Here is a 14,677-nt window from a genome sequence, read left to right on the forward strand (position 1 = left end):
CTGTTTATAAAACAGAGGAGACCAGTAAAGAACTGATAAGGTAAAACACCTAATTAAAAGCCTGGACCTGGCTTTTAAAGTAAAGTGGGCAGCAGGTGAGCCTCAAAGGGGAGGCAAGGAGCCACCACAGAAAATGCCCTGTCTCTAGTTGCCACCTGCGTCATCTCTGAAGCAGGGGGGGGGGGCACAGAAAACATGGCTTGGCAGGCAGATCTTAACCGGTAGGCTGGCTAAAATGGAAAGAGGTGGTCCTTCAGCTTTACAGTGCGGCTCAGTAGGAAAACAGAAAATGAGGGGCAAGGGGGTGGGGTTCTGGTCTGCAATGGGAGCCACTGTAAATACCATCATGCCTGCTTTTGTGCATGTGCAACAGAGAAAAGTTGGAAGGGGGGCAGTGGTAACAGCAAACAGAGGAGACAATTCAGAGCTGCCCTTACCCATTCCCACCTCACTTGCTACCATAGCAGGGGTCTATGTTCACAACTTCATGTAGATGCAGCCCAGTACGTGGCAACACCATGTATCGTACCCATTAAATACACTGGATTCTTTAAAACATTGTTTTCAGTGGGGTCAAAATAGACAACTTTTGTTTGTTTATCTTCCAGAATAAACATGTCACTACTTGCTGGAGCCATCCTACAATTGTAGTAACTAGGGGATTGACAAAACATTTTTTTGTCAAAAAGCGGAGGTGTGAAAAATAGGCTGTTGCCCTTGCAAGAAAGGAGTATGCAGATGGCATTCTTGCCCACTGCCACCCCTCTGGCCTCTGCTGTTGCTATTGTAGGGGCACCTATCAAATCCTTTTAATATTTTTACGTGTTTTAGATTATATGATGTTCTGGGCCTACAGCAGTGATGATGAAGGGATTTGGGGTGCAATCCCAATGCAAGTCTGTAAACCTCTTAGAATATAATATTTATTTATAAAATGTAGCTGCAAGCTACCAATATTATTTATGTATCCATTTTAGGGTATACGTAGGCCACAACCACATATTATTGTATGCTGTGCTATCATTGTGCCGGAGCAATCATTTGCAGCTGTGTCTGTGCCACTTTACACTTTCTATTTGAACGTGATATCCCTATGACTAACCATGCAATCCTGAAGGTGGGGGAGTGCCATAGGACCTAGCATGACCCCGCGCTGGTGTCCATGACACTTTACACCAAGATAAAGTGACATAGAAGCCGGTGTGGAGGCACTTACGCCAGGGCCGGGGAGCAAAGCAGCAGTGTGGGCCTTGGCCGCTGGTGCTGCCATGCAGGCAGTGAAATCCTGGAAGTGAGTGCCCACGCTGGTATCTGGGGGCATTCCCTGGAGCTGCCTTTAGGCATCTTCCAAGCCCCTTTTGGCCCAGGAACACCCCTCTACACTGCAGCATTGCTATGCCAGCAAAGTAGCTGGGGTAGCCTGGAGAAGTTTCCCCACCTATCTACCCCCCCCTTCAGGAATGGGCTGTGAGTCATAGCAGGGACCAAGTGCCTTTATTGATGCTGCCAGCATCCTCTTCATAAACATAAAGTTTAATGTTCTGTCTCGTACCTTTCAACAGTGACATCCCTGTCACTTTCCCCAGGAAGGAAGGCAATAAAATAAGAACAAAAACAGGACTTAAATGCATGTTTCAAGTAAGCATTCAAATAGAAAAATGACACATAAGACTAATAGAAATAAAAGGTCATGTAAGGCCTCAAGATTCTTGAGAGGCGTCCAGAAACAATGCTTCTTGATCTGTAGATTTACAGCATGTGAGTAAATCGGCCACTCTGACCTCCATGGTTAATGAATTTCTTAAGGAGGAAGCCGCAGTAAAACCGCCCTCTGGCTCAATATCTTCAGCCAGAAAGAACTAATTCAATTGACTGAGGCCAAAGAAAAATGACCAAAGTTGTATGGTCCCAGAATGTCTCTGAGGTATTCAGAATCCAAGTCATTTTAAGGTCTTGTAAGTTAATAACTAGGACTTTGCAAGTAATCCTGTACTTTACAGGTAGCCAGAGAAGGTTTTTACAACCAGGGAAATATGATTTTCATGCATGGGGTCAGTCAAAATTTCAGCTAGACTCACTGATGTTTGCTTATAATTGCCAGTAAAAAGGCCATTGTAAAGAAGCTAGATTTTTTTTAAATGCCTCTCATACTTGCAACTCAAATCTGAATATTTACACCTCCCCAAATATTTAAATCCCTCTGTACAAGCCTATGAAATATGTCATTATTCTCTCTGCAGATTCCTTCCAGCTCTAGTAAAGGCCTTAACCAGACACTGATATTGCAAAACTCTAAAGATAAAAACAAACTTTATTGGAGACAAAGGCAAAGTTCTGCTGTGAGTCTTCAGTTCTCACAAATGGATGCAAATCTATACGCTGAAACTGACTCAACAAGGGATCTCAGTTTCTACGGTCTGCATCTAATGAACGGCACCCAAATCCACAAAAGCTTTAAATTCGTTCAGAGTTAAGGGGCCATGGGATCCCGCTTTTGTTTTTTGCTGCAACTAGATTAACATGGCTACCCCACTAGAATATGGTCTGAAATGTTAAAGCGAGTAGGCAACATGCAGACTAGAGATAGCCAAGTTCCATAAACTTGGAAGCCACTTTAATCTGCAAAGAAGCAGGTCCATAATGAAGCTAGTCATGTCAAGCTAGTTATAGAAACACGTACCAAGCATAACATCATATATGCAATTTTATATATAACAGTCAAATGAGATGGTCCACTGAAGTGAGGAATCTGTTTTTAATAACTTGAAAATGTTTTTGTTAGAGATCCCAAGGGATAGGGGAAAATGCTTTGGGGCACAGTTTGTTATCCCTGATGTAGGGTATAATTGATTTTATTGCCTTTTTTCCTATATTTTTAGTGTATCCTACCTCCAATGAGTCCAGATAAGTGTTTCTAGACAGTCTCCCTGGTTACTTGCCAGGCCAAGACTAACTTAAGACAGAACTACTCCATAATATTTTCCAAGAATGCTTCAGTTTCTTATGGAAAGTGAGAGGCTGGGGCAGAGGTATAACACAGAGACAAGCAGGTCAGTTTCATTTTCTAAGCCATATAGGAATGGATAATTTTCTTCTTCAGCAGCAATTCTGTAGCTAAGATTGTTCATATTTTAAAAGTTTCCAGAAGCTTTCCCTACCTAGAAAGGTACGATAGAACCACTTTGTTATTTTCCTGGTCCTCAGAATTAAATGGGAAAAAAGCTTTGAGATAGCTGCCCCAGATATATGACTAAATGTTAAGGCATATGAATCAATCATTAAGGATGAAAGAGCTGGGTATTTAAAAGAGAAAGAATTATTAAGATCAGCAGTGGTTTTTCCAAGAGCAAATCCTGTCAGATGAATATGATGGAGGTCTTTGAAGGAGTAACAAAAGAAACAACTGAAGAGAAAGAAGAGGTCATAATTTTTGAAGACTTCAGACGGGTAAAGCCAGCCATGTGAGGTTTCTACATATCCAGGTTGAGCTTTGGCCCCTGCCCAGAGTATCCCATAATCTCCCAAAGCAGACAGCAGACAGTACTAGTCCAAGCAGTACATACAGTGGAGTCCATTTTTTCTAGATGTTATTATAATCTTGATGGCAATGAGAAAATAGTTTGTACACACCAGTGAGATTTGTGTTTAAAACAGAGCTATAGAACCATTGTCCTGAGCCATTTCCTTAAACACAATCTGGATGATCTTATTTACAATTCATTTCATTAAAAAACAATAAAGTTAAAAAGAATATCATCTTAAGAACATAAGAAAAGCCCTGCTGGATCAGACCAAGGCCCATCAAGTCCAGCAGTCTGTTCACACAGTGGCCGACCGGGTGCCTCTAGGGAGCCCCCAAACAAGACGACTGCAGCAGCACCATCCTGCCTATGTTCCACAGCACCTAAGACAATAGGCCTGCTCCTCTGATTCTGGAGAGAATAGGTATGCATCGTGACTAGTATCCTTTTTAACTAGTAGCCATGAATACCCCTTTCCTCCATGAATGTGTCCACTCCTCTCTCAGAGCCTTCCAAGTTGGCAGCCATCACCACATCCTGGGGAAGGGAGTTCCACAATTTAACTATGCGTTGTGTGAAAAAATACTTCCTTTTATCTGTTTTGAATCTCTCACCCTCCAGCTTCAGCAGATGACCCCGTGTTCTAGTATTATGGGAGAGGGTTAGGGTTCTAGTATTATGGGAGAGGGAGAAAACTTCTCCCTGTCCACTCTCTCCAAACCATGCATAATTTTATAGACCTCTATCATGCCACCCCTTAGCCGCCTTCTTTCCAAGCTAAACAGCCCTAAGCATCTTAACCGCTCCCCATAGGACAGTTGCTCTAGTTCCCCAATCATTTTGGTTGCTCTTTTCTCAAGCTCTGTAATATCCTTTTTTAGGCACGGTGACCAGAACTGTACACAGTATTCCAAGTGTGGTCTCACCATAGATTTGTGCAAGGGCAGTATGATATCAGCAGTTTTATTCCCTATTCCTCGTCTAATTATGCCCAGCATGGAATTTGCCTTTTTTTACAGCAGCCGCACACTGGGTTGACATCTTACTTGAGCTATCCACTACCACCCCAAGATCCCTTTCTTGGTCTGTCACTGCCAGCAGATCCTATCAGTGTATATGTGAAGTTGGGATTTTTTGTCCCAATATGCATCACTTTACCCTTGCTCACATTGAATCTCATTTGCCATTTTAATGCCCATTCTTCCAGTTTGTAGAGATCCTTTTAGAGCTCTTCACAGTCTGATTTTGTTTTAACCACCCTAAATAATCTGGTGTTATCTGCAAACATGGCTACTTCACTGTTCAACCCCAAATCCAGGTAACTGATGAACAGGTTGAAAAACACCAGTCCCAACACAGATCCCTGAGGGACCCCACTGCTCCCAGCCCTCCATTGTGAGAACTGACCATTGATTCCTACTCTCTGTTTCCTATTTTTCAGTCAGCTCTCAATCCATAAGAGGACTTGTCCTCTTATCCCATGACTATGAAGTTTGCTTAGCAGTCTTTGGTGGGGGACTTTGGGTGTGCATATGGACTCTGGATTGTAATTGGACAAAGGGTCTCCATTTAGTGCTGACCTCCTTCTCTATTAAATGTTGTCTAAAATGAATTCAAAGGCATCTCAAGGTCAGTCATTGGCAATACATTTGCAGCAGTAAATCAGACATGGAGGTTTTAATGTTTTTAGAATGCAAGATGAATTTTCCAGATTCCCAAAAGGTCAAGAAAGTTTTTATTCTTTAAATGGCCTGGGGTCAAGATATTTAAAGGATGGCCTGTTCCTGAGTCCACTACCAAAGAAATGTACCCTGGACCCATTTTGGCTTATTTTGGGTTTATTTTATTCCAAATGCAGAAATGGGGAACCCAGCAAGACTGGGTAACCCTTTCCCAAAAGAGCCCGAATAAATATTTAGGCTTTTCAGGATTTGGTGATTCCCCGTTCTGTGCTGAGGAAGGCCACTGGGGCAGGAGAAAGCCCGCAGCACAAATCTAAGTGAAGCCCACATCACTCGGCTTCCTGGAGCCCGACGTAGCTGTACAGGGTGGACTTATTTTAATTAATAAATAAACTACCCAGTTTATTTTATACTGCAATCCTGCACTCATTTCACTTTCTGTTTTGTGTGTAGGGACGCCAACCTCCAGGTACTAGCAGGAGATCTGCTATTACAAGTGATCTCTAGCCAATAGAGATCAGTTCCCCCTGGAGAAAGTGGCTGCTTTGGCAATTGGACTATATGGCATTGAAGTCCCTCCTGTCCCCAAACCCTACCCTTCTCAGGCTCCACCACAAAAATCTTCAGGTATTTCCCAACCTGGAGCTGGCAACCCTATTTGTGTGTGTGTATGTGTGTAAAGTGCCATCATGTTGCAGCCAACCTATGGCAACCCCATAGGGTTTTCAAGGCACCCCCTTTTGTGTCTCTGGTTCTGACAGCACCTCTGCTTCTCCCAGCTGTGTTGAGGCTGTGATCCTCTGTGAGTTTGCTCGGGAGTAAGCCCCACTAAACACCGGGAGACTTATAAATAAATATGTTGTAAGGGATCACTTTTGATGCGGAGGATTGAAACTAGAATGTCATAAATGCAAGGCTTGCATTTTACTGTTGGTTGACAACTCCATCGCAGTTTTTCTGTTGAAGACTCATGCCGTAAGCAGATTGCTTCATCCTTCTTATTGGGGTATTGGTAAAATGACGGTCAGTCCATTTCTACGTTTTGTAAAGCTTGCGTTGCCTGAAAAAAGGAGACAAGGATTCTTTTGCCAGCCCCATTTCGAAGTTCTTATCCAGCAGTGCAGCAGAGCATGCTTAAACCTGAAAGAGAAGGGGGAGGTGTAAGGAAGAGAGACGTTCACTGCTCTCGTTTATATATGTTTATTTATTTAGTTTGCCCATGAGGATGCAAAAGTCAGGCAAAAAATATATATTAATCCCCCCCAAAAAATCTTGAATCTCCTGGGTAAAAGAAAGCATTTTGAAGTATGACATAAACATCAGTCGCCTTTGTGCCTCTTGAGAGCTCAGCTGAGTCTCCCGGGACTCTGACAGTTGATTTGTCAGCTTAATGTTAGCGGTGGAGGTGGAGATTCTTCACCTTTATCAGCAGAAACAGTGGGAGCTGCCTGCCCAGCAAATAGACCGATGTGGCAAATCTGTTTGTGGAACATTTTCCCCCTCCCTTGCTCTCGTGCACGTAGATAGATGGAAACCCTCTTTTTTTTTTTAATTGTGGAAGAGCTATTTTACAGTCATCAAATATTTTCACCCAGCATGCCTCTAAAATGGGGGGTTCCAGAAGCCTCCAAGGTGATAGTAATAGTACTCCATTGTTATCTCTACATGCATGCTATAATACAATAGTCAAATCCCAGTCACTGTGATGGAGGACAGGGACGGATTGACTTGATCACTGATTGGGAAAGTTCATTCGGGTTGCTGCTCTGAAGCAACCTTGGTGGGTCTGGAGAAAGACAAGACAAGGTGGGCTGAAACCTGATCAGCAGCAATAATTATGGATCTAAACTGGGGTTGCCAGCTCCAGGTTGGGAAATAAATTTTATTATCATTGTTTTAATGCTTTTAAATGCTTTTAATTGTGAGTTTGATTTTTTTTTACCTTCTATGGTAATATATCTGTTGTGACCTGCCCTGAGCCCAGCCTTGGTTGGGGATTTATGGTGGGCTAAAAACTAGGGTTGCCACCCACCAGGTACTAGCTGGAGATCTCCTGCTGTTACAACAGATCTCCAGCAGACAGAGATCAGTTCACCTGGAGAAAATGGCTGCTTTGGCAATTGGACTCTAGGGCACTGAAGTCCTTCTCCTCCCAAAACCCCACCCTCCTCAGGCTCCGCCCCAAAAACCTCCCGCCGGTGGTGAAGAGGAACCTGTCAACCCTACTAAAAACCGAATAAATAAATAAATAAATAAATTGTGCCCCACTGAGGTACCTGTCCTCCCCAGGCTCCATCTCTAAATCTCCAAGAGTTTCCCAACTTGGATCTGGCAACCCCACTCCCCATCCCTAGGGTTGCCAACCTCCAGGTGGTGTCTGGAGATCTCCTGTTATTACAACTGATCTCCAGCCGATAGAGATCAGTTCACTTGGAGAAAATGGCCACTTTGGTGATTGGACTCTATGGCATTGAAGTCCCTCCCCTCTCCAAACCCCACCCTCCTAGGCTCAGTCCCCAAAATCACCAGGCATTTCCCAACCTGGAGCTGGCAACCCTACTCATCCCCTGCCAGTGGCCAGGGGAGACCTGGCAACCCTAGCAGGCCCCCCTGGTCTCTCTGTGCATGTGTGTGCACATGTATGCAATGTGTCTTTACCTTTCCATCTCAAGGCTCCTAGTCAGAAAAGGCTATGCCATGTACAAGCAGGAGCTTTCCATCCATTGCAGTGTTATTGGGCAGAATTGCAGCCCTCCCAACTACAGTGCCCTGATCCTGAATATTATTCTAGTTTCTGGGGAATGGAAGGGACTGGTGGAAGGGCAGAGAATGTGGCAAAGATAATGCATTCCTTCCACCGGTGGTAGTTAGGATAGGGAAACCAAATTATGTTATCAGTGGCTAATTCCCAACAGGAGATGAGGGCTAAGTTATTTGATGTTTGATGAAAGAAAGCTTTAGTAAAAGAGTTGTGTTCCTTAAAAAAAAGTACACTGCAACTCTAAGCAAAATTACACCTTTCTCTGTCCATTGAAGTCAATGGGCTTAGAAGGGTACAACTTTGCTTAGTACTGCCATGTGGAGCTGTCTTTTCAGTGGCAAATATAAGGCTCTGTAAGAAGGCAGAAATCATGAATGATAACAAAAAATGGATAAAATAGTTGTTGTATACTGCTGAGCTCCATGCTTGCATGAAATGTGCTAAGACTGGACTTACATGCTGTTATATATTGTGCTATTGTAATCATTCACCTAATGGATTTTTCTGTCCCGACAGAAACATTCAAGTGGTGATGAATGGTTACATGAGTGCATTTCCCAGTGATATGCGGGTGCTCCCTAATTTAGCCCCCAAAGATTTAGGCTGAGCTAAGAATTCTGATTAACTTTTATGCCATGAAAACTCGTCTGGTACTCGGAGTGAATCTACTAATGTAACATAAAATAATACGAAGTCTTGTGGCACCTGAAATACAAATACATTTATTGTGGAATAAACCTTTGTGAGCCAAAGTTCACTTCTTCAGATACATCGTGCATGATGCATCCACATCAAAAAAAATTGCACATCAAAAAATGTTTATGCCCTCCTTTCTCTTAACCAAGTTAAAGTGGGCTCTGGCTCTTCAAAATGAATGTCATAATCAGCTTCTTTAAGGTGGCACAAGAGGCATTGTTATTTTGGCTCCAACACACTAATAAAGCTACCCCTCAAGAGATGGGCACAAAACGGCACATCATCTCTGCCACTTGCAAGGATTTTTTAAATTATTTAGTTATTTAGAGAATGCCTATGCCACCTCTTCAGAGACCTGGCTTTCTCCTAGGACCTAGGTGGTTCACAAAGTAAAAAACAAAAAACAAAAAAAACCCACAATTACATCATTAAAAACAACATAAAAATTATCAACAACCCAAAAAAAAAAAAAAAACAAGCTACATAACAGCAAAAACAACATCCAGCAGCTTCCAATGATACACATAAAACAGCCTTCAGGCTAGAAGCAGACCATAAAAACAGCTTTAAAAAGATGGAATCTATCAGTTACAATCCTGGGTGAAAAGAAACATTTTTGGCCCAGCTCCTAAAAGACAATAATGCCAAGCAAGCCTCGAGGTGGATGGCTTCCAAGGTCAAGGTGCCACTTGTGATAAAGCCCTGTCCCTGGTCATCATAGTCTCACCTCAATTGGGGTGGGGGGCACACAAAGTAGGACTTTGGAAGAAGATCTTTACTGGTGGCCTGGACAGAAGCCACTGCATCTCTTCCCTGAAAGTTATCCTCAGTGTATAGAATTCCGTGAAAAGAAAGCATGAGGATCCTTTAGCACCACTGAAACAATGCTGATCCACAATCAGCTAGAACTGAAATTACAGTTGTGGTTCTACACAGCACTTAATATAGTACATTCCTCTCTCTCTCATTCCCATGGCCTTTTTTTTTTTTTTTTTCAACCCAACTATTTTAAAGTCATGGAGGGAAGAAACTGCTTGCCGGCTAATTCTTCATTTGTACGAATGCGTACCTGCTCTAGGGCACTGACGAAAGTGACACATCACAACAATGAAATGATGAAAATACTGTTTGATGGGGATATGATTTTGGGGGGCTACGTTCTGAAGTTTTGGGGTGAACTGAGTACTTATCTTCCACAAGGGCAATACTGTCATGTTGCCTTCCCTCCCTGAGTGTAAAGCTGACGGAAGCAGCCTCTAATCCAGTTTCAGAGATAAAGCCAGGCAGACAGCCATTTATCCCCAGTGCTGGTATTTGGTGGTTGTAGCAGGGCGTCACTGTTGACATGCCGAAAACAGTGAGAGTCCTGTGATCAACCTGCAAGAGGAGGAGGCCCTTCTTTTATGAGTTTCCTTTTGTGTCTGCACAGAACTGAAACATTAAATTGCCCTTTGATTTTTTTTCAAAGCCTGCAGTTTATTTGTTTCTCTGACACAAAGGAACATCTTAAGCAACAGTTAACATAATCTCTCTTTCTTATTATGGGTTTAGATGTTATCTCTCCAGTATCTTTCTTCTCATATAAGGCTAGAGAAATCTATCCTCACTTCATAATCAGCAGAAGGGGAAGGGGGAATTCACCTTGATTAACTGTGCTTATGCCACATCATCTTTCCCATCTTTCTTTGTAGGGCTTAGTGCTAACAGCAGAATCTGGGACACCAGGGTGTACTAAAGCAATTTGTACGGCATTTGAGATTTTGTATTTAAAGGTGCGTCAGCATTTCCCATCTGGACTGCCTTTTTTTATATACAGGTTTTCAGTGAAGCTCAGTTCCCTTCTGTGAGCCCCACAGACATATTATAGCATCAAGATATATAGTTCAGGTTTTCTTTGGGTCCGGCGGAAATCTGTTGCTTCAGGCACCAGCTCATTTCCTGGTTTTGACAAGATATGTTTGGGTGTAGAAATACCTCTCCTGCTTTATACAAAGATAACATCAAAGCACCAAGTGAATACTCTGGGGGGGAATATACACCCTGATCCAAATTGACATTATTAAAAAAAAACAACTTTACATGCACCTTTTTCTGATGGTTGCAATACACACCATATTTCACTCCCCACTGATTTATTATTGTGTGATCAAGAGCAGGATTTGACAGCTGAGGTGCTGTTCTTTTTCTAATGCACATTAAAAACATGTAAAGTTGAATAGCGAATGAAGCATACAACTTTGGTTTAGATGCTCAGGGAAAAGAGGTTGAATGAAGTGTGTGTATAAATATATACTGTAGGCATGCAACAGTTTGGCTATATGGAAAGAACATAAAAAATGGAACTGTCTTATTCAAGCAATACAGTGTTTATAAATGTAAAAGGGCACAGAGAAATTTATATATAACAGAATCAAAGAACAAACATTAGGGAAATATTTAGAACTACAAGATTGCTGGCAAACTGGATTCTAACTCTGCAGTGCCTCTGTCAATGTATATGCACTTTTATACCTCCGATATTCTTTAATACCTCTCTATATAATACCGGTCCATGCATACATACCTTTGACAGGTGTCTGATCTATATCTAACTAAGCCTCCTTCTCAGGTGCATTTTCTGCCCTCCCTGAATTTTCTGGTCACTTCATCCTTTCTTGTGCCTTTCCTAAACTGTATCAGATCCCTTCATGCCTCTTTCAGTTGCACTGCTTTCTCCCCTAGTCATGGAAAGCTGAGGTTGTTCTGTCCCCTTGGTTACATCATTCCCAGTGTAAGCTGTAATAAACAGGTTTGAGCCTAAACAAAAATGTCTGAAAGATGGATATTTCAAGTCACTTTTTTTGAAGTATCAGCCAATCTTGTGCTAATTTTGGAGTTGTTTTTTTTTTGCCATCAAGTCACAGCTGAATTATGGCAACCCTGTAGGGTTTTCAAGGCAAGAGACATTTAGAAGTGGTTCCCAATCACGACCCTGCTATTCCTTGGAGATCTCCTATCCAAATATTAACCAGGGCCGACCCTGCTTAGCTTCCAACATCTGATGAGGTCAGGCTAGCCTGAGAGCCAGCGTACTGTAGTGATTAAGAGCAGCAGACTCTAATCTGGAGAACCGGGTTTGATTCTCCACTCCTCCACTTGAGTGGTGGATTCTAATCTGATGAAGGGGGGTTGTTTCCCCATTCTTCCACATAAAGCCTGCTGAGTGACCTTGGGCTAGTCACAGTTGTCTCAGAACTCTCTCAGCCCTACATACCTCACAAGGTGTCTATTGTGGGGAGGGGAAGGCAAGGCAATTGTAAGCCACTTTGAGACTCCTTAAAGGTAGAGAAAAGCAGGGTATAAAAACTAACTCTTCTGCTGGTTCAAAGCACTTTTTTGGTAGCATAAAAACTCTTAATTACTAATGGGCTAACACAATAAAGATGAAATAATACTTGAGTCATAAATTACAAGTACCATGTGCAAATGCTTGGGGGGGAACCTCACCCATGGGGTTTATTTCTTATTTAGGCAAAACATTCCATGATAACAAATATAGTGCCTTCTATACATCTAAGAACATAAGAAAGGCCAGCTGGATCAGACCAAGGTCCATTAAGTTCAGCAGTCAGTTCACACTGGCCAACCAGGTGCCTCTAGGAAGCCCACAAACAAGACAACGGCAGCAGCATTATCCTGCCTGTGTTCCAAAGCACCCAATATAAAGCATGCTCCAAAGCATGCTCCTCTGATCCTGGAGAGAATAGGGGAGAATGGGGAAAAAAAACCCAAACAGAAATGTCAAATGGCTATGAAATACAGACGTAAATTCAGCTATATTCAAGAAAAAATAGAGAGTACCAATAGGTGTATAGGTAATTTCCCAAGAATACACAGCAAATTCTGATGGATTTCAAGTAGAGATATTGTCATAATACAACAATGTCAGCTCTGACATGGATATTGCAGTCTGCAGGCTTAAGCAATTCTCCTGAACCCAACTTCTGTCTGATACTATCCAACTAACTGGTAACATTTTGATTTTCAGATGGATGTGAAAACTATTGCACAATGCAGTGGGTACTTAAAAGGGAGATATGCATTTAAAAACACATGCAAGTATACATTCCATTGAAAGCAAAGTACATCAGCTGCATTTTGCACATCTCATTGAAGGAAGTGCAGAACATCTACATTGGGATATGCTGAACTATCCAGTGAATTTTATCCTGCCCTTCTTGGTTCTCACTTCCCCATTTCTGTTTATTTGTTCGTTTACTTCACTTATATACCCTGCCTTTCTCCCCCGTGGAGACCTAAAGTAGCTCACATCACTCTCTTCTCCTCCATTTCATCCTTACAACCCTGTGTGTCTGGCCCAACATCACCCAGCAAGCTTCCATGGCAGAGTGGGGATTTGAATAGGGTTGCCAAGTCCCTCTTCACCACCGGTGGGAGGTTTCTGGGGCAGAGCCTGAGAAGGGCAGGGTTTGGGGAGGGAAGGGACTTCAATGCCATAGAGCCCAATTGCCAAAGCAGCCATTTTCTCCAGGTGAATTGATTTTTATCAGCTGGGGATCAATTGTAATAGCAGGAGATCTCCAGCTAGTACCTGGAGGTTGGCAACCCTAGATTTGAACCTGGGTCTCTCAGAGCTTAACCACTGCATCTCACTGGCTTATTATCCCCACAGATGAGATAGCTGAGGCGGAGAGAGAGTGACTGGCCCAAGGCCATTTCCTCTTCAAGGCCCCACTCCGTAGAAGACCAGGCAATCACAGCGCTCTAGTGCCCTCTCTCCCTCCCTACGGGGTGAGTCAATGGCGGGGGAGGGGGGGGCAGAGGTAGTGTTGGTACCGAGCTTCTATATCTCTTACTTGTGTTCACAGTTCCAAAACCATCAGGATATCTGACACACTCCATGGAGTTTCCAAGACTATCATGCAGTGGAAAAGCAGGATACTTTGAAGAACTACGGTCAGGTTTAACTCATTACTTGTTTCAAGCATGTTCGCTCCATACCACAATCTAGTTCAAATGTCCATTGATTCAGTTATACAGTTATTAAGGAGGCAGCAGTTACAGCAGTTACCAGTTATGCTAAGCTGGTACAGTTGAGAGGCCAAATGTATGTAAGTAGAAGTTACTCAGATGGAATATTAGGAACGTAAAACTAGTCCTGGCAAGAAGATAGAGACCATTTTCTTAGTGGATGTAAATAAGCTGGGAAAGGGGGAGGAAAACGACACTTGGCTTCTAGCAATGATTCCCAGCATGGGGCCCATGAGCTCCATGGGGCCTGGCAATGTGTTTCCTGGGGCCCATTTCCTTCATCCTTAAAGCATCTGTTTCCTTCACCTCACAGTTTCAACTAGGTTGGGGGCACCTAGTATATGAGCAGAGATGCAAAGGCCCTGAGCTTTCAGAAATTTATTTACATAGAGGCTGCAATCTGATGCACTTTTATTTATTTTATTAACTCGTTTATTTTACGTATTTATATTACATCTTTCAAGTCAAAACCTTCTAGGAATAAGAACCATTGAACACAGCAGGACTTACTTATGAGTAGGCTTACTTATGTATAGCACTTTCTCAAAGACTACTTTCTAGGCTTGCCCAATTGCCAGATGTGGTAGGCAACTCCCACCCCCTACTGGCTCTCCCACATTCTGATTACTCACATGCCATGAGAAAATGGAGGGGGCTGACATTACATATGTGGTGACATCATTTCCTGTTGCTGCACCTGCAATGCTTTGGGAACTTTCCCAATTTCTATGGTTTTTACTATAGAGATTTGGGAGAATTCCTCCAGCATTGTGCAGCACTTTCCCTGCCTACATCCCACCCCCATATCCTCCCAGGAGTCCCAGATGCAGACTTGGCAACCCCACCACTTCCCCACTCATCTAGTCAAGATGAACAGTAGAGAAGAATGCACCTTAGGCCATTGGTACACTTGCATTGCAATGAGCTTGGGGACTCTCCCCTAAACAAATATAAAACATTCATTCCATTCCTAAAACCTGTCCTCA

Source organism: Euleptes europaea, chromosome 5 (genome assembly GCF_029931775.1).
Source record: "Euleptes europaea isolate rEulEur1 chromosome 5, rEulEur1.hap1, whole genome shotgun sequence".
Taxonomy (NCBI): domain Eukaryota; kingdom Metazoa; phylum Chordata; class Lepidosauria; order Squamata; family Sphaerodactylidae; genus Euleptes; species Euleptes europaea.